This window comes from Taudactylus pleione, unplaced genomic scaffold (genome assembly GCF_031769625.1).
Source record: "Taudactylus pleione unplaced genomic scaffold, aTauple2 ptg000386l, whole genome shotgun sequence".
In the NCBI taxonomy this organism is placed as follows: Eukaryota; Metazoa; Chordata; class Amphibia; order Anura; family Myobatrachidae; genus Taudactylus; species Taudactylus pleione.
In genome coordinates, this window is record NW_028284787.1 from 7,446,447 (window position 1) to 7,472,397 (window position 25,951).

The 25,951-nt window shown below is 41.8% G+C and overlaps 1 protein-coding gene across 1 annotated transcript in view; it reads right to left on the bottom strand.

The window, feature by feature from the left end:
* Window positions 1–25,951, bottom strand: part of SLC6A19 (solute carrier family 6 member 19) — a 152,966-nt gene that overhangs the window by 114,334 nt on the left and 12,681 nt on the right. The gene's annotated exons all lie outside the window — the stretch shown is intronic.

Below are 25,951 nucleotides of genomic sequence, written 5' to 3' on the forward strand. Positions count from 1 at the left end.
TATATATTTTGTTTCACATGTCCATTCGCTTTTTGGTTGCCAGTTCATTGCCCATTGCATCAACTTACAATATGTCGCATAGTCTTTTCCATTACTTATTATATCATGACTATTGCAGTTTATATGTTATATGTTGTTTCTGTCCTAGCACGTATGTATTTGCTTATCCATGTGTATGTTTGCTATTTTTCACTATTGCTGGCATCCTGTTTATTTATCTGTATGCATTTATCACATTGTTGTTTATCATAATATGTCAGCACACTTCAGCTGTTATTGACGTTACACATCGTCTCTATGGACACCATTTACATAACCCAACCCATTGACATGCAGCTGACGCCGGGAAGTGTGTGTCATCGCATCCAGTGTCACACGCCAAACGTCGCCACGTGCACTGTGACGGTTCGGCCGCATGCTGATGACGTCATCCACCTGGCGACTGGCAAGATGGGCGCGCGCAGCACTTCACCACACTAACACAGTCCTATAAAGGTTTGTACTTTGTATCCTTTCTATGTTCTTGATAAAAGTCCTCACCGACTGAAACGTCGAATCCAACACACCATTTGTGTACCTGAGTCTTTTTTACTAAGTACCGTGAGTGCCACTCTTTCACTCATTTCTAAACATCAGGTTTCCCCTACCTCGGATGGCACCTAGCCAAGTATCTTTTGTTTGTTGTGGAGTGCCGGCTTCAGTGACTTTATATATATATATATATATATATATATATATATATATATATATATATATATTAGGGATGAGCGGGTTCGGTTCCCTGAGAACCGAACCCACCCGAACTTCGGGGATCCGGGGCGATCCGAGCCCAAGCTCGGATCTCCCTGTCTGCCCCGGATCCCTCTCCCGAGGCAAAACCTCGAGATCTGCTGTCGGATCTCGAGGTTTTGCCTCGAGCGGCCATTTTAAAAAAAATGCCTTTGCCTTTAATGGGCAAAGTGCTGATTGGCTGACAGAGCCGTCTGTCACGGCTCTCAGCCAATCAGCATTATGGTGCTCATTTGCATGTAGCACGGACTCGTGAGATCCGTGCTACATGCATCTGTGTGATTGACAGTGACACAGAGCACAGATGGGTCAGTGAGACCCGTCTGTGCTGCTGTGTATTTCAATGACACAGATGCACGCACGGACCAGGAGATCCGTGCTACTTGCATCTGTGTCATTGACACAGAGCACTAACGGGTCCGTGAGACCCGTCTGTGCTGCTGTGGTAAAAAAAAAAAAAAAAACCTGTGTAAAAAGAGAAAAAAATGGCGTGCCCCCCCCCAAAAAAAGAGCAACCAGCCCCGGGCATTAGTGACCCAGTGCTGGGTGTGCTTAAATACAGGGGACAAACGACATAGGGGTCCCCTGTACTTAAACACAACCGGCACTGGGCTAGTCAGAACCAGAGCTGGTTGCCAAAATACGGGGGACAAACGACGTAGGGGTCCCCCGTATTCTGCGCAACCAGCTCTGGGCTCTGATCCGGTCCTGGTTCTGGAAATACAGGGGAAAAAAATGAGTAGGGTTCCCCTGTATGTTCCAGAACCAGCACTGGACTTTTTCTAGCGGGGGGCTGATGCCACAGCCAGGGGAGCCCTTTCACCGGGCCCCCCAGCCGCAGCATCAGCCCTGACCGCTAGTCAGCCCAGGCCGGGGATCCCTGGAGAGCTGGGGACCCCCCCAATAAAGGGGTCACCCTCTCCAGGGCTCCCCAGGCCCATGCTGATAGCCCGGGGCTATCCCCGCCACCCCTGGTGGCGGTGGGTGGCGGGTTGATTGTGTGGTGTGGTGTAAATAAAGAATATCAAACATTGTCTTTACAAGTAGAACTGCAAGTCCCAGCAAGCCTGCCCCGCATGCTGGTACTTGGAGAACCACAAGTACCAGCATGCAGGGCATTAAGGGCCCACTAGTACCTGTAGTTCACCTGTAAAAAAATGTTTAAAAAAAACACAGGACACACACACCGTGACAGTATAAGTTTATTAAACATACATACACACACACACACACACATGTACACATACTCACCTATGTAACCCTGTAGCATCGGTCCACTTGTCCGGTAAAGTATCCATAGGGGACCTGTGAAAAAAAACATACTCACCATCTCCTATGCGAGGTTCTGTCCTCTTCGTTCCAAAGTAGGCATCCCCGGACTTGGCAAAAAAAAAAAAACGAAAACGCGATCCACGAACTTAGTACCGTTCTATAGAACGGTACTTCCCGAATGAGAGCTTAGCGGCGGGGTATCACCATGGAAACCCCGCTGCTAAGCGTTCATTGGCTGAGAGAGGCCATCTCCCGTCTCTCTCAGCCAATGAACGGCTCCCTCCATTGTAGTCAATGCTGGGAGCCGCAAGGTTATTAAAGTTTACCCTGCGGTTCCCACCATTGACTACAATGGAGGGAGCCGTTCATTGGCTGAGAGACGGGAGATGACCTCTCTCAGCCAATGAACGCTTAGCAGCGGGGTTTCCATGGTGATACCCCGCCGCTAAGCTCTCATTCGGGAAGTACCGTTCTATAGAACGGTACTAAGTTCGTGGATCGCGTTTTCGTTTTTTTTTTTGCCAAGTCCGGGGATGCCTACTTTGGAACGAAGAGGACAGAACCTCGCATAGGAGATGGTGAGTATGTTTTTTTTCACAGGTCCCCTAGGGATACTTTACCGGACAAGTGGACCGATGCTACAGGTTACATAAGTGAGTATGTGTACATGTGTGTGTGTGTATGTATGTTTAATAAACTTATACTGTCACGGTGTGTGTGTCCTGTGTTTTTTTAAACATTTTTTTTACAGGTGAACTACAGGTACTAGTGGGCCCTTAATGCCCTGCATGCTGGTACTTGTGGTTCTCCAAGTACCAGCATGCGGGGCAGGCTAGCTGGGACTTGCAGTTCTACTTGTAAAGACAATGTTTGATATTCTTTATTTACACCACACCACACAATCAACCCGCCACCCACCACCACCAGGGGTGGCGGGGATAGCCCCGGGCTATCAGCCTGGGCCTGGGGTGCCCTGGAGAGGGTGACCCCTTTATTGGGGGGGTCCCCAGCTCTCCAGGGATCCCCGGCCTGGGCTGACTAGCGGTCAGGGTTGATGCTGCGGCTGGGGGGCCCGGTGAAAGGGCTCCCCTGGCTGTGGCATCAGCCCCCCGCTAGAAAAAGTCCAGTGCTGGTTCTGGAACATACAGGGGAACCCTACTCATTTTTTGTCCCCTATATTTCCAGAACCAGGACCGGATCAGAGCCCAGAGCTGGTTGCGCAGAATACAGGGGACCCCTACGTCGTTTGTCCCCCGTATTTTGGCAACCAGCGCTGGTTCTGACTAGCCCGGTGCTGGTTGTGCTTAAGTACAGGGGACCCCTACGTCGTTTGTCCCCTGTATTTAAGCACACCCAGCACTGGGTTACTAATGCCCGGGGCTGGTTGCTCTTTTTTGGGGGGGTGCACGCCATTTTTTTCTTTTTTTACACAGGTTTTTTTTTTTTTTTTTTTACCACAGCAGCACAGACGGGTCTCACGGACCTGTCATTGCTCTGTGCCAATCACACAGATGCATGTAGCACGGATCTCCCGGGTTCGTGCTACATGCAAATGGGCACCATAACGCTGATTGGCTTCCTGTCTGCCACTGCAGTGCCACTCCTAGATGGGCCACGTGTTTGTGCCGCCCCCTTGTGTCGCTTAGCATAGTCATCCAGCTTCCTCGGTACAACCTTTTGGCCTAAAAACAATATTGTGAGGTGTGAGGTGTTCAGAATAGAGTGGAAATGAGTGGAAATTAATGTTATTGGGGTTATTAATAGCGTAGGAACAAAAAAAGGCCCATTTATGTGATTTTAGCGTTTTTTTTTATTTTTTAAGAAAAAATCCAGATCCAAAACACAAAACCCAGAACCCAAAACACGGAAGGGTGGTTTTGGCAAAACCAATCCAGATCCAAAACACGAAGAAAGATCCAGATCCAAAACCAAAACACAAAACACGAAAAGTGTCCGGTGCACACCCCTAATATATATATATGTTATATCTAAAAGTGTGTTATATAATTTATGTGTGTGTGTAATATATACTGTATATATACACACATATATTTATACACACATATATATATTACACTTAAACACACATATCTATATATATATATATATATATATATATAAATATATCAAAAAGTGAACCCTATGCCAGGGTGATTTATGGGGACCTAAGGACATCAATTTTAACGGGGGCATGCCATAATACCACGCCTCTGGCGCACAGGTGTCCCAACTGCTGAATCACCAATGTCGGGAGGTATGATCCTAATAGTGAATACTTATGTCCCAGCTGCTGGTAGCCATGTCATGCTCCTGTGGGTGGCTTCACATGTTAGACACGCCCCCAAAGAGGTCCAGCCCTGTCCCTGGGAAGTTGCTGTACTGGGGCCCAGGATTTCTCTTGGCAGCCCTGGTTGGGGCTTATTTAAGGGTCAGCTAGCATAGGGATATGGACACTAGTACAGTACTTTGATGGACTGCAGGTAGAAAGTAGCACTGGCACTGGGATGAGCAATTGGACACCCAGGAATGATATGAAAGTCAGGACAGACAAGAAAAGCAAGGAGAATCCAGTAATACAAGCCAAAAATTACAGGACGCTGCATGCCAGGAGTATCCAGTACAATAAACAATTGGTCAGGGCATGTGGCAAGGAGCATAAGCCAGGGGTTATAGCAGGCAACAGACAGAGAATACAGTAACAAAGCCTTAGGTCAGAAGCAGATATAAAATATCACACAGTATGCAGAAGCAAGGCAGCAGTAGTGCTATCATCTGCATGGAGGTTCTGCACACTCTGTCCTTCAAACGCCTAGGGTCGTTTAAGTAAAATCATAAGGAGCAAACCCCCGAGCAAGCAGTGTTCCAGCCATTATTCCTGTTAACAGCATCCAAGCAGTTAAGATGAGAAGATGGTGGCGGCTCCCTCCTAGCGAGCTGATGGCGATCATATATCAGTATAATTAAAATAGTTCTAACATTGTACTTTCCTTTATTTCTGTCATTATTTTCTTATGTATAATTATGTGACTGTTGAAAATTCTGAAAAACTGTGGGTGGCATTAATAATGAAAAGCTAATAAATAGTCAAACTGTATGTCTCATAATTACTGCAAATAGCTTTTGTATGGGCACAGCAACAATAGATTGCAGGCTATACATATCTCACACTATACTGACTTTACTAGTACTCTTTTCCACTCCGGAGGTACTACAGAAAATGATGTTCATAAAGCTACATACCATCAGTCTGCACCTCATGTCGCATGAAATAGCATTCAAGGGGCAGTATCATAAATATAAAGGCCTGAATATGGAATCATACATTACTATGTTGCATGTAGTGGCATGTATAAACCTTTAGACCTGCAAAAGGGCATCCATTACACTATTGTACCATAAAGGTTGTGATGGTAGCAGTAGTACAGTATGTGAAAACAACATATTTACTTTTCCAGTTGCGGTACATATATAAATGTACATACGCTAATATAAGTTTTCAGTAGTTGTAAAATACCATAGCAGATGAATAAATAGGGACATAGGACCTCATTCAGAGCCGCTCGCAAAATGCAAGCACTCGCTCTGAATGAGGGCTGCCGCATGTTAAAAATGTTCCGGCCTTCTGGCCACTCGCTAGGCTGTGGGTTACCACCCACAGCCTTCGCGAGTGATCAGGGTGATGGTCGCGTTGGTTGAGACCATCGCGACCATCGGGGCTTGCAACGAGACCCTTGAGGTAGGGTCTCGGCTGCCGCAAGCCCCGGAAGCTCTCCCACTGACATCACTGGTAATGTCAGTGGGGCCACCCACAAACTGCAAGCGTTTGCTTGGGAACGCCTACGTTTGTGAAACCACCCCCCCTCAAACACCTACAAAACGGGGCGAGCTGTCGATTAACATCGACAGCCGCCCCTTTTGTAGTGAGCCCCGGAGCGAGAGAATTATTCTCTCGCTACGGGGCTTGCGCAAGCGCAGTGCGGCTGCTGCGCGTGCGCACAGCCAAACATCAACCCGCTTGCGAGCGGGTCTGAATGAGGTCCATAGTGCACTTCTAAATGAGCAAATCATGCTTTCCCTCTCTCCAAAGTACTAATGACCATACATAATCCGGAGATAGAACAAATCTTTTTTGCAGAACACTTTGGTACAGGTGGATGTAAAACAAGTCAGAAAAAATACTTCTCACTGAACATTACTATGGGTCTTATTCATTATGGATAACTATTCCGATCGCTGCTGCGATTACGCACGCAGTCTCACTGTGAAAATATGCTAATGATTGCAATGCCATCGCAGCCAAATATAAGGACGCCCACTTTACACACATCCGCAATACTTTTCAAGTCTGCGAAACCATCGATAACATCGAGTACAATCGGAGCTTCACGCTCACTTGCACATGCTCTGACTTTACTCAGGAATTGCTAACCTCATCGCACGCAGTGAAAGCCCAAGCTGAGTATGGCATCACAATGGCTAATTTATGCACACCCCTGTAACAGCATTCAAACGCACTAGCACGCCTGCGTTTCGCCAACCCCCCCTGTCACCACCCCCAAACGCTCACTTCCTGTCAATCACTCTGCGATGTGTCTGCATAGTCACCGATCGCAGTGAAGTCTTTGTGCACGTGCACTGCGATGTATACTGCGTGCGTAATCGCAGTTGAGATCGGTAATGAATCAGGCCCCATGTGCCATTAGTTTGATAAAGCATGGTACTCACCAAAAATTACAATGCCAGGTTAGCAATGTTCTAGATAGGATGAAGGTGCTGGAAGCAATGCATAAATAAATCATAACAAGACAATGCAAGAATGAATTTAGTCAAGTTGACTTTAAGAGATTAATTGAATAGACAAATCCCTAATATGATGAAACATTTGGTTACCAAATGTAAACATATCTTCAATGAATTTGGTAACAAAAATATTAATTTGCTCTCTAACACTTCAAAAAACAATATGAGGGCAAGGAGCCTTCGCTCTGTTCCAATTACAGACTTCTATCCCTCATAAACTTAAATATTGAAATATGTGCAAAGTGTAGCCAACAGGATGACTATAGTATAATTCAACTGGAACAGTTGGGTGTTGCCTCCTTTATAGAGGGCAAAAGATAAAACCACTAGAGCAGTAGCTCTAAAACTCTGTCCTCAGGACCCCATACAGGTCATGTTTTGCAGGACACCTAGCAAGTGCACAGGTGTATTCATTACTCACTGACACATTTTGAAAGATCCACAGGTGGAGCTAATTATTTAACTTGTGATTCTGTGTGGAAAGCTGGAAAACATGCACTGTTGGGGGTCCTGAGGACCGAGTTTGAGAACCTGTGCACTAGAGCTATAAATAATATGCAGATGGTCTGGTTCAGGGTTGTAAGCTTACTACAGCAGAGAAGGATTTTATGCTCTTCTTTAGTGATACAAAATGGACCGAGAAGGAATGTCCTCTATTTACACTTATTTGTATAGCACTAGATATATTTCATATAGTGATAGGGTTGAACCCATGCATACAAGTTTCTGAGGTCTAGGCATGCCAACATATTGCATTTGTGAATGGCCAACTTCCTTGTATCCCCCTCACATCTCTATTCCAATCAATAATTTAGCTTCTTTTGGTGCTCTTTACAAGTTAACACCACTTTCAATAAATTTGAAGCCATGATTTAGTCACTGAATTAGACCTCATCTGTCCTAATTATATTATGTTTTTTTAATTTCCAACTGCTGCAGAATTTTCTAAAATATTCCCTATGAACTTTATGACTGGGATGTGTGGCCTAGTAGCCATATTGGAAAGACGTGTTTAAATTATGCTCCGCATGAGTAATGAATATACACTGCTTATTATTAGCTCTTTTGTCAAGAACAATAAGATAACAACAATTAACGCAGCACTATAGAGCTCAACGGTTATATAACAACAAATGTTTAAAATATAAAACCAAGGTACAAAAAATTTTACGAAGTTTGTTTGTCCATGAGAGTCAGTCTTTTAGAAAATGGATTTCAAAGTTGAAGTGTAATTAATTAATTAACCATTGACTTTTAATTGTTTTTACTGTTTCAATTACATAGTACCATGTTTAATTTATACTATATTATAAAATCTGATTGTATTTGGTTCACTTTAACACTGAACACTACATATGTTAATTTAGCAACTTGGGCTCTGATTCAAAGTTGTATGCTGTTGGCGTCGCTGCTGCATCTTTGCATGCGGCAGTAATGCTAACATATGTTAATGCTGCATGAGGCATCTGAGGACATCTGACGCATCACAGATCTAAGACTGCTGCATTGCATCCGAAGACTCAGCACTGGATCACCATCGTGACTATCGGTCACAGCATCGGCCATCTGAGTGAGCCTAAGCATATGACATTTTCCGCAAGGGTTTAACTGCAAAAAATCACATGGACCTCGCAACCAATTTTGGATTACCACGGATATGCGTGCTCCTGATACCTGAGGTATCCAAATTTCAAAAAATGCACGCTGTGTTTTCAGCATTGAAAATCCAGAGGTACGTGGAAAAAGACAAAAATAACTCACCTGTTCCGGTGGCTCCGGTCTGCAGTGCTTGGCTACTGCTTCTTCTCATTCCTGGCTGCTACTGTCTACTACACTGGAGAAGACAACCAACGTGAGCTAATTGACTGAACAGTACGCTTGGATCACACACACATGACGGGGTCACTGGGTCACACACACACACTGACAGGCATGACAGCGCTCTCACATACTCACCCAGTCTGCAGACGTCAGAGGAAGTGCCTTCAGCATGCCAGAGATGCAGAAGAGAGAACAGTCCTGCCAGAAGGTGAGTATATATTGCACTAATTAAGCTAATTGGAAACCTCCAATTGCTTAATTAGTCATAAGGGAGGGGGTGCCGCAGGGGTCCCAGAACAATTCCCGACCATTTTTCCTAAAACTATGGATTTTAGGAAAAATTGGTCATGGTCTTGGGTTGCGAGAAAAAATAAACCTGCCCTGCTCAAAAAATTAAAAACCCTGCACCTAATTGAGTAGCAAATATCCTGCACCTGTGCGAATAACCCTGCATGTGCGGGACTTTTTCTATTCTTGCATCTAATTGAATATGCCCCTAAGGTTACTCAGAATGGCTGTCAGAGTTCCGTAGCCGAGACCTGTTATTCTGCATCAGAAGATTCAGAGACTGGCCTCAGCACTCCCAGAAAATGAGGGCAACACTCCCCTGTTTTTGAGAACACTGGAAGTTGTTTCCACTCAATCATGCTGTGGTTTAGGGGCATTGTGACCATAGTTGTAGAAGGAGACCTGTACATACACAGTGCAGATCATGTGCATGTGCAGAATTCCAACAATAGGAGTTGTATGCAAACCATTGGGTTTGCGTACAACTCTGAATCAGGCCATTGATCTTAATATAGGGCCTGATTTAGAGATGGGCGCAATACCAATATTTATGCAGATGAGCAATGCATGCATCTAGGTCACACTGAGCATGCATCAAGATACATTACCTTAGTTGCTCACAGTGACTTCTTATTTGCAGTTTGGTTGACAGTCAGGGAGAAAATAGGGGAGGTAACAGTGAGTGGTGGCAATGAATACAGACCATTTTCTGGGCATGTCACAGCCTGCGTCTGCGATCCTGTATGCAGTGAACATAGCTCTGGCATCTCAGTACCCACAGCCCTTCTGAGCTGCCATAGGGTTACTCAGAACTGTGGTAATCAAATCATGTGCAACCAATGCTGCATCTTTGTATACAGATACGTGTATTTGCAAAGCCACAGGTGTCGGTCTCAATACAATCCTCAGTGTCTGCGACTTTTTATATTTTTGCACAGCAGCTACATAGGGGATCTCTGCTGCAATGGCAATAGCATACATCTCTGAATGTAGATAAACGTAGATAAATCATTGAACAGTTTGTACTACAGTAACTCTCTCTCCAATCCAAGGTATAAGTGATGTTATATCAGCAGATATGACGCCCCAACATTGGTACAATAGACAATAAAAGTCAATAAAGACAATCAATATGAATGAAAGTCAGTCTATTATGTGATCCAGCACCACAATGCTTTGATAGAAATATAATAACTTTGTGCCCGAATACTCAGGCAACTCTCCAGCATTTTTGTCTGGTGAAAACAAGCCTATAGGCAGAAAAAGCAACATGTTCACCACTTCAGTGTTGTCTGGATGCTTGGCTTATTTGGGTTTTATGGGCTTTGGCCTTGGCACTGCTATGTGAAAAGTTATGTATATGGGTAAGATTTTATGGGTGTAATGAGCATCCCCAGATAGAAAGATAAGGTTTTTGAAACATTTCACCAATTGAAATAATGGTTTCCTCAGAAGGCATGTGCTTTGTGAAGAAACCATCATTTGAAATGGTGAAATGCGTCAAAGAACTAATCTTTATACCGGGAGACTGTCATTACACCCACCATCTCTTACCTGTATGCCCATAACCATTTGCTTTTCTCAATGCCTAATTCACATTCCTACCAACAGGGTTTGCAACTTAAAATTTTCCACAATTTGGACCCCTCCACCATATAGAAATTACGGGAACAGTTTACATGAATCCTCCAACAACATAATAACAAATAACAGTAACTGTTTCCCAGCTATAGGTATTTAATGGAAATTCAATTCAAGTTGCTAAGTCAGTACAACAAGGACAATAAATCTTTGCCAAGCTTGAAATATATATATATATATATATATTCAGGGTGTGCCGTCTAGGGCCCTTTTCTACTTTTTCCAAGCTTGAAATTGTAACATACACCATTCTGACATCCAACAAGAGTTTATTTACCAAGCCTCAAAGAGCGGAACTACTTGCACCTGAGTTGACCAAAGTAAGTGTTTGCATTGCTCAAGAGTCTTCACTTCCATGGCTGAATATTACTAGTCTACTTTGTCAATGATGCCTTGCTCTTTAAGGCTGGAGCACCATTGTTGTTGCTGTAACATGGTCCTATGATTACTCTTAATAGTTTCTTTTGTTTAATGCAGTTTTTATGATTTTTTTCTGTTTGATAGAAGCTTTCATGCCCAACCTACTCATTAACAATCCACTTTTATTGCATAAGCTGATAAAATCCACTTGTGAACCTGTTACTTTTCTTCATCCTACTCCTTTTTCTCCTCTAGCCCTCCCTTACTTCATCCTTCATTCATAGGACATCTTCATAGAACATCTTCCCCTTCTAACATCAGCCAATACTTCAACCACCTACCATTTTGCCTGACTCTGTCACATTAGAATGATCAGATAATGTTTCTGGTCATTTAAGCAAAGTTTCTGATTCCACCTACAGTACCTGTACTATAGCTTAATTCCACCAGCCACACCCCTAAGCACCTTTAGTTCTGTAACATAAACTTCTTTTTGGCTGCAATTTTTCTAATGAACCTGATTAGTGCTCTATTAAATAAGAGTTTCATCTGTAAGAATTTTCGCTCACCTCACATGCTTTCTTACACATCTATGTATCCCACCATTCTTGTCCCTCCCTCATTCAGGTGGACTAACTTTTATTTTTTATTATATATTCCTCTCCCGATTTTGAGTGTAATCTCCATATACGAGGGGGTATCAAAAAATGTTAACTATCACCATGAAGTTTTTGAAATATCCGGATGTAACTTGATCAACATAATCATTGATCCTTATGTGCATGATGTTGTAAATTACAGCTACTTATGTCCACTTTTTTGTTTCTGGAGCTGGTAGAGGTCAGTAACCAGCATGATGGACAAACCTGAAGCCTGCAGTGTTATTAAGTTCCTCCATTTAAAGGAGGAACTGCCAAATCCATGATGAAATGGTGACTGTTTATGGTGATGAAAATCCACTATATGACACTGTTGTGAGGTGGAAAAGGAACTTCAAACTGGACATATGTCCCTCTCAGATGAGCCTCGATCTGGGAGACCCTCAATCATGGATGATCTTGACAAGGTGAGGAAAGTGGATGCTCTTGTCCTCGAAGACAGACAAATAACCATTGAAGTGATCATGAAATAAGTTGGTCTTAGTTATGGAAGTGTGTGGAAGATTATGCATGAGCAACTGCATGTCTAAAGTGTCATCACAATGGGTTTCCCGCTTGCTGACCCCATTTAACAAGCAAACTCAATGTGAACTTTTGTTGACTCTGAATGAGCAGGACGAAAAGAAAATGTATTCGCACGTCTCTTGACTATGGGTAAATGCTGGCTCTTCCTGTACGATCCGGAGACTAAAGAAATGAACAAGGAGTGGAAACACCCCTTCTCACGCCCTCCCAAAAAAGCCAAGGTGCAGAAGTCTGCATGGAAGTTCATGCTGTCCGCTTTTCGGAACTGTAATGACGTAATCCTAACCGATTACTTTCTGAAGGGTCAGACCTTTACCAGTGCTTACTACTGCACCCTTCTGCAGAAATTGCGAGATGCCATGAAAGAAAGCTGCCATGGTATGATCAGCAAAAGGCATCCGTCTCTTAGCTGATAATGCACCTACATATTCTGGCCAAGCAAACTGAGATCCTTCTTGTTCCTGCTGAAAAATAGCACTGGGTGTGGCTATGAAATTTTGCCCCATCCCCTTATTCGCCTGATCTCGCACCCGGTGACTTCTTTGTATTCCCTAAGATGAAGAAGCCACTTCAGAGTAGGCGATTTGCAAACACAATTTTTGTAATTCTGGAAGTGGAACAGTGGTTCTCGAGGAAATTGCATGACTTCTATAATGATGGGTTGCAGAAGGTCAAGAAACGCTGGTAGAAATGTGTGGCTCTGCAGGGCGACTATGTGGAGAAGACTTAAGTTCAACATACCACATTTAACTTCCTATCTCATTCTGTTCATGGTGATAATTGAAACTTTATGATACCCCCTAGTATGGATTCAATATCCCAGAAGGTTCTTTCAATTAAAGTAAATGGCCTGAATTCCCTTAAAAAACATACAATGGTTACAGAAGAGAGATGAGTCATGCTTAGCAAGTACCCACTCTTGCCTACAAGTTAAACAAAGATTTTTGCTTTAGATTGTAAAAAGCAGGCAGTGGCAATTTTTATACTGTTCAATGCTGACCCAATTTACCACTATGAAAGTCTTCCCAGTCAAGAATAAAGCATCTTTTTAAGGAAAGCCTTAGCATGTGCTCAGCAAGTTGCACAGGACACTATAATTATAGGAGGCAATTTCAACATAGTATTCAACCCTTCATCTAGACAAAACAACTCCCACATCTACATAAGGCATTTCCACCCACTGAAAAGAATTTCAGATGCTTATGGGTCTCCTTAAATGGCTGGAACTATATGAATCTTGGATCCTTAAAAAACTTCACAGCAAAAGTTTTGGTGCCTCATCAAAGTTACTCATGCATCCACATAAACTCTCTCATATGATCTCCATACTCTTTGACAGATCTTGCAATAGTATTTTTTTTTTTTAATTAATTAATTAATTAAATATTACATACAGTAGTACCTAGATGATTTGCAAAACCTGAAACAATTCCAATTTCAAGAAATGAAGTAAGCAATTATGAAGATTTTTTTTTTACTTAATACCTCATGGTGGAGTGCACCAGGATTCTTATGGGAATATAATAATGCCACTGTGGGCTCTATTCAACATGTTAATAATTGTGGTCATTGCTGCGGCGCGGATACAGCTGATCCGAAAATCAGCTGTCTCCACAAGTTTTTTCACTGCTCCTTTCAGAGCAATGAAACTAGTGCACATGCGTGATCTACAGGTCACTCATGCGCATAAGAACCTTGGAGTCCAGCGGAAGGAGCTGGACAGGGGCTGAGGAATCAGAAAGGATCTCTCTTCGCAACCCGGATATCCTTCCCATAGGGAAGGAGTTGTTAGCGGCAGCACTCGCCATCTGAAGATGGTGAATGCTCCAGCAGTTAAGCTCTGAAAATATTGTATTTTCGGAGCTTGATGAATTCTGTCCCCATACTAGTGTATGGGGACAGCCGGCCATTCCGGTAAGCAACTTTATGATGAATGGGCCGATAACTTAATTTCTACAATTGCAGGTGAAAATGTTAATTTTCACCTGCTTTTGTAGAAATTAAGTGCTGATGAATAGAGCTTCATAAGAGTTAAAATAATTAGCAATGCTTCCAATGAAACTTTGCAGCTTACTAAATACTTTAGACTCAAAATAGCTTATTTGCTCTGCAACATAAACAAACCCCCTGATCAATGCCCTTATAGACCAATTGAATGCAGTTCTCTCTTGCAAGGCTGCTAACACACTTCAAAAGTTGCAGCAGTGATTTTATGATAAAGCTGATAAGGTGGACACTGTTTTTACAAACAAACTTTGACAAAAGAGTTCCTTGGGGGGTGATTCAGAGGTGGACACAGGGAAGCCATTAGGGGCAAGGGGCCGATAGGTTCCCTTTGCACATGCCTCCAAGCCACACTGTGCATGCATCCCAAGGTTACAGCACAAGACACATCAATGCACTTTTGATGGGCATTTCTGGGTGGTAACTGGAGGGGGGGTGTATCAGCACAAGTGTCTAAAGATGCAGTGCAGTGTCTTATGGTGTGGGCAATTGTGCACCGATTTTCACCATAATCTGTGGCCATCTCAATGGGATGTCCATCAGCTGCAGCATTAGAATAAAGACGCAGTAGCGGCTGCGACACGAGACACAGCCACTACTGCAATAGCGTCCACTGCTGATTCAGGCCTTTGGTCTGAGCAGTGAGATCAAAGAGAGTAATGGTATTCAAATTACTTGTGACCCCAGGAATTTTAAGATAATTTTGAATCTTTCTATAATCTGCCAAGGTTTCTGTGTCAGCCTGACTGTCTTCTTCCTATACTCCTAAAAAAAGCTTTCGTACAATCAGCGGGTGCTTTTGGTTGCAGATATCACATCAGAAGAGATTAAAGTGGTAAAGCGAAGGCTTAAATTCTCCTCACTCTGGGCCCTGCAGATACTGTGAGTAAATATGTAAATGTCGCAGCGGCCGAGGAATGTATTATGATGACCACCTGCGGCTTTGCAAATCCAAGATGCAGCATCGGTCACAGATCCTTTTGAAAATCAATTTCTGAGTAAACCTAAGGTCATGAAGAATGGCCGTGGGAACTGAGATGTTGGAGCCATTTATACTGCATACAAAGATGCAGTTGCTGCCTCTGACATGCCTATAAAATGGTTGTATCACCTTCACATTTTTCAAACAACCCTCTATTACCACCCACGAATGTCCATAAATGCCAATCATTTGGCGTCATCGCAGAGGCATTGGCCAACTGCATAAATAGCGGCATAGCATACAACTACGAATCAGGCCCTATATTCCTTACCACATGTGTACACACACACACATATTTATATATATATATATTCATATACATACATTAGGGTTAATTTATTTCTTAAAAAGCCAACAAACCTACTGGTATGTTTTTGGACTGTGAGAGGAAACTGGAGTACCTGGAGGACACCCACGCAAATGTGGGCAGAACAATCAAACTCCACACAGTTAGGCCCTTGGTAACAATTGAACCCAGTTCTCTGAGATATAATACTAACCATTATGTCAACTATGCTGCCCTAATATTATTGTGATACCTAACCAGGGAATGATCCAATTTTGTGAAAATTACAGACTACTTTAAGTATTAAATGTTCATCTGAAAATACTGTATATACCAATATATCCAAGTAAGGCTGGTTTTATACTAGACTTACAGGTTCTCAATAATACCAGATGAATTAGTGACCTGAATTACTCTATGTACATGCAAAAGTGTGCCTCCCCTCTTAAGATATTAGATGTCAAGAAAATAGCCTTCAAAAGAATCTCATGGCCTTTCATGTCTAGAATGCTCAGGGCAATGTTTCTAATGGTACATTTCTTGATGGGGTCATGGCCCCAAAACAAGTACAGCTAATGTTGCCACATCATCTCCATTCAGTATGTAATGGAACAAGCCAATGGTGCCTCCTTGCCTTAACGATCTTTTAAAACACACATTATAAAAGCTGGAGAAGTGGAACATAAAATTGCTGTCCATGCAGATGATGTGCCTCTAATGATAGCTAATCCAACCTTATCACTCAACAAACTTCAAGAAGAAATGTTAAACAATAGCCTTCATTCTAGATAAAAGATCACCCACAGAAAACTGAAGTTTTCTATTTCTCAGATCCGACAAAGGCTGGGATAGACCTCCCCGTCAATTAACCACCACACTCACAAAAAAAATCAAGTATTTTTGCAGCCATGTGACATAATAATTAGCCTTTTCAAGACATTATCTCAGTGGCTACATTTCAGGTCAATGCAGATTGGAAATAACCCTCCTTTCCTTCCATGCAAGTGATTCTTATGAGAATATTTCAAACCGAGAAATAAAATTTATGATGTCCATTAATACTGTAATGTGGGAGCCTTGGGTTTCATATTACAACATGCCGTACTCCTACCATCTCCTTTTGAGTCTGTGGCTGGTTAATTTTTGTGAGTCCCTTACTTTAATCATGTAATCCCCCTCTGGTGGTCTGCCATGCTTCTCCACCCTCTTTTTATCCCTGCTTTTTCCCTTCTTCCTCTCCATCCTCTCTACATCAAACACTGATCAGCAGGCATATAAAGTTTATGTATTGTAAATAAATTTTTTATTTTTTTTGGAAGGTCACATTTGAAAATAGGCTTTGAACTATTTGTTTCAGGTCAAATCAAGCCAATATAGGAATAATCCAATTTGCATATTTTCATATATCGGATGATTTTGACATGCCATAGCTTATATTACATCTTTTGCTTCTTTTTGTTATCTTATTTATTATTGCATATGTTTTTGTTAAAAATCGCAGTTATCACAGAGGATGCGTGCATGCTAGCCTTGAGGCAATTTCGACATCATATCTGCCAGTAAGAATGTACTGTACATGGCACTGTAGATAAATATATGATTATACATTGCACTGTAGACAAATAAGATACATTAATTATTGATTCATTTTAGTTTTGCAAGACTCTATAATTGTTTCTCTGTGTAGAACTCCATGTTAAATAAATGGTGATGGATCAGCTCCTCTGCTGTGTCTCTAGACAACAGGTTCTCAAACTCGGTCCTCAGGACCCCAAACAGTGCATGTTTTCCAGGTCTCACAGAATAACAAGTGAAAAGCATTAGCTCCACCTGTGGATCTTTTAAATGCATTAGTGAGTAATAAACACATGTGCACACCTGCTGGGCGACCTGGAAAACGTGAACTGTTTGGGGTCCTGAGGACCAAGTTTGAGAACCACTGCTCTAGCTAAATGCACATCTATGCACATGAAGAAGTGGAAGAGAAATGGATGTTATTAAAAAGATTTTGGCATTGGCTGATGAGTTACAATAGCCTACCCTCCAACATGACCACTTTCATTAGGTACAAAATGCTCTGCTCCTGTACTTCCCACCTAATTTATGATTGCAGTCACCTGTGTTGAACTAGTTAATAGATGAGAAGTGTTTCAACATATGAGACTGCAATCATAAATTAAGAAGGAAGTCCAGGAGCAGAGCATTTTGTACCTAATGGAACGGGTCATGTTGGAGGGTTTGCAATAGAAGGACACAGCAATTTCCACAACAGTGAAGCAAGTGTCGAAGTTTACATGTGCGACCTTGACTTCCTGTGACGTGGAACAAAGCTTTTCTGCTTACAAACTCATTTAAGCAGGGGACATAGAATGCAGACGCACACTCTAGGTGCTAAGAACAATGATAGACAAAAGCATCCTGATAAACTCTACAATTAACATGGAGTATAAGTAATAAGTATAAGTAAGTATAAGTGGGCCCCTACCATCCCTAATACTAACACATTACGTTAAATTTATCCAGGACTTACCTGTAATAGTAAATTCTAACATGTAGACAGAAATGCAGGAACCTGGGCTGGTGATTAAAAATGAGGTGGATGGGCAAACATACTACAAGTCTCAGCATGGCAGCACCTCCTATTATGTTTTAGGGTGTGCAGTCCAAGCCCCCCCCCCCCCCCCCTTCTTCCTTAAAACTCATTTAAACATCAAGAGGCAGAAGTTAACAACTGCAAAATTGGGGAAAGATTTCAATTTATAGTGTACATAAATTATAAGTAACCAATATTTTTGTTTAAATCTTTTTGTTCTTTTGGTGCCAGTAAATTGTTTGTACTGTTAAAATATTTTTTTGACAATATACAAGGTTTCTCTTTCTAAAATGTAATAGATTGTATTATGTATTTTTAATCAATTTGTGAAGTAACTGCACCTTAAATATTGTTACCTATAAGAAAAAAAAGGTAAAATAAAAGTGGCAGTAAATGTTTGAGTTAGGCATTCTCTTTTTAATATTATTACAATTGTAGATCTGGATGCATTTTAACTTAAGTTAAAGACACAAGCATAAAATGTGTCCGAAAAAGAATGTCTGCTAGATTAGCATATCTGTCAGTTTTAGGTCTGGACAGAAGAGTTTCTATCTTGAGGACAGGAGAAAGCTGTAGTACGATATGTGGCTGGTTAATGTTAGTGGTAGTAATGTTTACTAAAGTTACGGTTCACAATTCATACACAATATAGAACTTTAATAAAACATCATATTCATAAGTCAGTGTATGGACAGTGTTAATAATACAATAAGTCACTTTTACTATGTAAAATACATTTTAATACAGACAAAAATACAACATTAAAGTGCTAATTAAGTTAAATTAAAAACATACACATGTTGTTTTTCCCTTTAAAAAAACAAATAAATAAAAAATCTGAATTTTCCCAGATTCAATATATAATTCATAACTGCCTGTAGTAGCCACTAGGTGTCACAATTGATTAATTTCAGCTTGTTTGTTTAGTTTAACAGGCTCATGTCTGTTGCTTTCATACAGAGCTTTCATTTAGGGTCAGGTTGCTATTGCTGGCCATACACAGGAGCTAATGTTATTTTATACAAAGTAGGATACTAAGACGATGCCAGGCTCCAGTAAATGCCCCCCTATATTTGTCTGTCCTGTATATGTTTATTCTTTTGCCTGTCTGTATATATCTGTAGGGTTAGATTTTGGGGGGGGTTTAGGGTTAGGCACCCCTGAGGGGAGGGTTAGGATTAGGCACCACTAGGGGGGTTAGGGTTGGGCATTAAGGGGGGAGGGTTAGGCTTACGCATGAAAGGGGGAGACTTAGTTTTAGGCACTAACGGGGAGTGTTAGGGTGTGGGGTGGGGAGGGTTAGTCTACAAAAAGAGAGTGTTAGGTTAGGGGGGGAAGGGGGGAGGGCAAGTATACTTACCCGACCTCTGTCAGGATACCAACCAGCGGGATGTCGCTGTCGGTATTCTGACTGGAGGCATCCCGACAGCTGGCATTACATACCAATTCCATACAGCCATGTGTCTGAATATGCAAGGAATAAGAAGCCCGCTTTGAGTGTATTTAGATGCAAGTCTCTTTTACTACCCCATTGCAGTGTACTGGGGAAAATGTTTGTTTTTTTCATGCCTTGATCATAGGTTCTCACACCCGGTCCTCAGATCATGTTTTTCAGGTATCCTCACAGAATCAAAAGGGAAATAATTAGCTCCACCCATGGGCATAGATATAGTGGGTGCAGAAGGTGCCTTTGCTATGGGGCCCCTGACCCAGGTTATATAGTTGCATACTAATTTACTGGATTTGCCTGCTAAACAAATGGATCCAACCCATAGCCCAGCCTGAATGTGGCATAATGTGAACTGGAGGACACTGTAGTGTGGCATAATCTTACCAGCTCATTGTAATGTGGTATACTATGAACTGGAGGGCACTATAATGTTACATAATGTGAACTGGGGCACTGTAATGTGGCACAATATGAAATGTAGGCACTATAGTGTGGCATATTAACTGGAGGGACTGTAATGTGGCATAATATGTACTGGGGACACTGTATGTCTTAATATGATTTGAGTGTACTGTGAGGTATAATATGTACTGGGGACACTGTATGTCTTAATGTGATTTGAGTGTACTGTGAGGCATAATGTGTACTGGGGAGACTGTATGTCTTAATGTGATTTGAGTGTACTGTGAGGTATAATGTGTGCTGGTAGCCCCACAAGTGACATAATGTGAACTAGGGAACTACTATGGTTCATAAAATAAACTAGGGCACAACTATGGGGCATAACATTAAATTGAGCACTACTATGGGTCAGAAAATAAACTTGGGTACTGTTAAGGGGCATTAAATAAACAACTGCTGTGGAGAGGTGTCTCTCTAGAAGCATTGGGATAGAAGCCCCTTCCAACTGTTGCTATGGGTCCCACAAAGTCCTGACTATGCTCCTGGCTTCACCTGTGGATCTTTTAAAATATGTCAGTGATTAGTTAATACACCTGTGCACCTGCTACGTGACCTGGAAAATGGGAATTGTTTTGGTTCCTGAGGACTGGTTTAGATTAACCCTCTTCTTATATGCACCTGTGATGGGCCAATAAATTGATTGTTCTGAATGGCAAGTATGGTATCAGTAGCTGAAGGGTATGCTGATCCTGGTAGTGCCATATTTGAGGACCCTATGGTGCCCCAAGGTGAGTTGGCTCTCAATTTAGAAATATATTAATATATATATGACCCAAAGTGGTGCTATTATTATGCAGTGTAGAACCACCAGAGTAGAGACGCCTTGACGTGGCTTGCCACATGTTTGCAAATGTATGTACTGTAACTAAGTATTATTATGTAGGATGCAAGTCTCATTGCTGCCCTCATTACATTGTGCTGGGGCAATTTGTTTTGTTTATTCTTGTCTAGATTAACCACTCCCTTACATTCATGTGTGATGGGCCATTAAATTGATTGAGCAACTTCCATTCTGTGTATCACTGTTAAGAAGTGCCAGATGGCCTGACCAGCCTTGCATACATTGCTTTCCTGTGTAAATGCTGCTAACACAATTCTAGCTTTACATAAGTCACTCTCTTGATGTGGGATCTAAAAAGACATTGGCGTGTCCAGGATTTGTATTGCAAAATGATGCAATATATATGTTGTCATGCTATTACAGTGAACGTGTGAGTTATTGTAAATTTACTTACAAGAGTAAAAACTTTCTTTAATTTCTGGATATAGCTGACTTTTTAGGGATAAATTATATTTTTGGTAAGATTGGTGGGATATTGTAAGTTTCTCAGTATCCCAATAATGTAATTCTTTTCTAGCCAAATCCACTTTCTTTCATCAGAAATTATCCTTCATTATAATTGATATATGATCCAGTGTACTAAGTGGGCTGTTATACATTGGTATGGTATATCACCATTCTCATAATGCTTCAATTGTTATACTATCTGCAGTAATTCCATTCACTTACATTTTTTATACCACCACTTCTTGTCGCTGGATACATCTGTATGAGTTATGTCATACTGCTCATTTGCCTTTCTTGATTTGGATTTAACCACATTTCTTTTGTATTCAATAGAAACTAGTATTAACTTCTACTATCCTTGCCTGAGCCCCAGTTGACTGAAATCTGTATTTTTATATACTGTAGTACATGTAGTATTAATTTCTATTTGTACTGTACCATGAAACTCATTTGACAGCTGTCTATATTCCATGTATGTATCTACAACTGTAATATTTATTAATTTGGTGTGGATAAAAGCTCCACTAAAAATTCCAGATTCATACTAGATACATAGTAAAAGCTGGACCCATACTAAATGCACAGAAAAAGGCGGACCCCACAAAAAAGCCAGATTCATACTAAATACATACACACAAAAAACAGATCCACAGAAAGAACAGGATCAAATATTAATAACATTAAACAAAAGTCAGATCCACATAAAAAGTCAGATCCATACTAAATACATAGAAAATGCCAAATTCAAATTAACAGCCTGAACTATACCAAAAACACAGAAAAATCTGGATCCAAATAAAAAAACTATATCCATACTACTGTAAATACAAAAAAGACATATGCATACTAAATGCACAGAAATTGGAATCCACAAAATAAGCCAGATATGTTCTAAATACACAGAAGACAGATCCACTTAAAAAGCTGCTACATACTAAATACGGGGTGTAGTTATTATCCCGTCTTTTGGGATGCTGGCACTCAGAATGCTGGCGCCGGAATCCGGACACTGGTCAGAATCCCGGCACTGGCATCCCGACAGTAAGTATTGGGGTCAGGGGTAGGGTTAGGGTTAGGCACTAGCGGAAGGGTTAGGGCTAGTGTGCGGGGGGTGAGGGTTAGGTTTAAGCTACTGGGGGGGAGGACTAGGTTTACGCTGCGGGGAAGGGAGGACTAGGGGTAAGGAAAGGTAATATACTTACCTCCATCTGTTGGGATTGTGACCCAGTCAGGATGCCGGCATTCTAACAGCCGGAATCCTGAGTGCTGGCATCCTGTGCCCATCCCCTAAATACACAGAAAAGGCTGGATGAACGTAAACAGCCAAATATTCAGAAAATGCCAGATCCACAGAAAAAAATCATCCATAGTAAAAGCCGGTTCCTTACTAATTAATGACACAGAAAAAGCCGTATCCATACGAAATACTCAGAAAAAGATGGGTCCACAGAAAAGGATGGATCCAAACTAAATAAAAAAGACAAATCCACAGAAAGATTCACATCAAATACGGAAGTACATAGAAAAAACTGGATATACAGAAAAATTAGATCTGTGCAAATTACATAGAAAAAGCAAATAAATATACACAAACACACCCAGATCTTGCCGCTTCCACACTAAATTCACAAAAATCTACCAGACTTCTCACATTTTAGTGTGAATCTGGGTTTTCTGTATATTTGGTATGAATCCAGCATTTTTGTATCTTTGGTATTGCAAAATCTGGGGCTGTGTGTGAAGTTAGTGTGGATCCATCCTTTGCTATATATTTAGTATGGATCGCTTTTCTGCATATTTAGTATGGTAAGATCCAGGCTTGACTGTTATTATGCATCTTTTGTGTGCAAACTTTTTATAGTTGTGGGTCATAATTGCTGACTTCTGGACTGCCTGTTCGGTGGTGCAAGGGGCGTGATGCGATCAATTGGGCGTGCAATGTGTGTGATGGCACAATCACGTCACCGTGGCCGGACCAACACTATACAATGCTGTGATTACCATAATTGCAAAGCGAGGGTGGAGTCATGATAACTCAACTATTTTTTTTCTTGCCAAACTACAGGTTCTAGAGCTCTGGCTGTGGTGCCAGGCAAGCTTGTCACTTGTGGTTCTCCATATACAGGGTTGCTTCGGCAACCATGTTTGGCAATCTGGGTATGCTGGAACTTGGTGTTTGCCAAGGACAAAGTGTGTTAAAATCAATTTTTACACCATTACCCCTATATACACTGGGCATTAGATATGGGGAAGAGCCCTGGTGCTATTGGCACCATTGCTGGTTATACCCCAAAGGGGGATCCCGCAGTGTCTGTCTACATCTGTGACATCAAATAACAATCCAGATTGAGACAAAAGTTGTGTAGTTGACTGGTGTGATGAAAAAATTGAATAGTGTATGAAGTCACACTTCATGATTGTTTAGTTGGTCAGATAATTGTTCAATTGGTTACTTAGATGAAAAGCTGGATAGTGTATGGCCAGCTTAACTCTCAACATTATGCTTTTGATCAACTCGCCAACTTGTTCACATTACTTGATTAGTTGCTGTTAATGGTGAGTCTAGTGGCAAAACAATTGCAGGGTACAGATATATACGGGATGTAGTCAGCATCCCAACTGTCACAATGCAGATGGTCAGAATACCGGTTCCGGAATCCATATGGTCAGCAGAATACCGGCTCTGGAATCTGACGGTAAATATCAGGGTTAGGGACAGGTTTAGGGTTATAGTTAGGCACTAGAGGGGAGGGATAGAATTAGGCTTTGGGAAGGGAGGGGTGGGTTAGGGTTAGGCTGTGAGATGGAAGGGTTAGGGGGAGGGTTATGGAACAATATAATGGAGCAACACACTTGATTACACAGTGCGAAACATCTAAGGATGACCAGCCCATCAACAACCCACAGCCCCCAGACATAGAAGCAGACAATGAAGTAGGTTTGGACCACTCCTTATCCCATGCTGCACATTCACAATCCTATAAACTGTTCCATTACACACTTTTCCATCTTTTTAAGTACATACGACCCTGATTTTCAACCCCTTCTCTCTGTGTAGTAGTGTAATATATGTTTCACCTGAATAGCCCATGAATTTTGGAGCATTTCCTTGGTTGCTTGATTTTTTAACCTCTACAAACTTAACATCTCACCAGGTTTCAAGATATTAATTGCTTATCCAAATTCAACTTGTTCCTCCAAACTGCCCTCTCTATCTTATTCTTGGCCTTTCCCAGATGACCTACTCTTAACATGGGTACACACCTGAATGATATATAAATGTTCGTACAAAGGATGAACGATATATCAATGGTGCATCGCCAGGTGTGTGCACCCGATATGTCTGTGAATGCTTTGAATATAAATCAAAATTCACTCTAAGAACATGGATAAGTTATAGCCAGGATCATGATTATTTAGCATACTTGTAACCATATTCATACATGGAGCATATAATCTTCAATATTAAGCAGGTGAAAATATTCTCTCTCTCTCTCATCGCTCATGAAGCTAATCATGTAGTGGATATGCGCCTTTAGAGCTGTGCTGATTTCAAAGACTCTCGTATGAAGTAAAACAGTAGTGACAAAACCTAATTTCTCACGATGTCCTCAAATATACCACTAGTTACCACTCCAACTGAAACTCTCTGAACATTATAAAATAAATATACTTCTAATTAAATATAATCTCCACTCAAGCTTCAACCCCAAAACTACTCTTCAATGTATTTAAAACACTATCAAACCTCCCACACCAACCCCGTTAACCATCATGAATGGCCATGATCTGGCTTTCTACTTAAGAACAAAACTCACAAGATCAAATATGAAATGGTGTCTTTTCTCCAAACGCCAATCTGCTCAGGTCCTTTCCCACACTTGCATCCTTCCTATATTAGAACCACAAATGATGATAAAGTCTTTGCCAACTTTTCCCACTTTACTACCTGCCCACTCTACCCAATCCCAACACTAAACTGTTGATTGTTGTCTCCTATTCTCATCTCAGTCACAACTGACAACCAGTGGCATAACTATGGTATTCGGAGCCCAGGGCAAGATGAAAAATCCCCCCAAACTGGGCGTGGCCACATGCCACAAGGGGCATGGCCACTGAAAAATGGGGCATTTCAACATGACACACACCCCTTTCTTGTCATGAGTGAGCTCCAGCCCAGCTCTGGCAGTGGGCACAGCAGCCAATGAGAGTCTGCCTGACTTTCATTGGCTGTTGAAACACACATCGCCGCTGGGTAGTACGAGTGTACTACCCAGTGCCGGTGGCAATGTGTGTGTAACTGTGTAGTGCAGACCGCACTCACTGCAGTCCGCACTACACTGACTGACTAGGGCAGACCTGTACCATGGCCGGAGGTGCCCCCCCACGCCGCCGGTCCCACAGCGCCCAGGGCATGAGGCCCTGCCCTAGTTACGCCACTGCTGACAACTGAAATATCTCTCTCCATACTGTTATCTTTACATCATTACCCAAGCATGTGATTATTACTCATATTATGAGAAAAAATATATATTGCTATTTCTCTGTCAGATTTCCTCTCACCTCCTATGTCCCTCAAAGCTTCCAGAGAGACTTGTTTACACCTACTGCTCTCATGTTTCCTTAGCTCAGACAACCTATTAGGCACTCATTCTCTCTCTCTCTCTCTCTCTCTCTCTCTCTCTCTCAGGGTCTCATTTATCAACGAGTTTTATCATTCACAATGAGTGA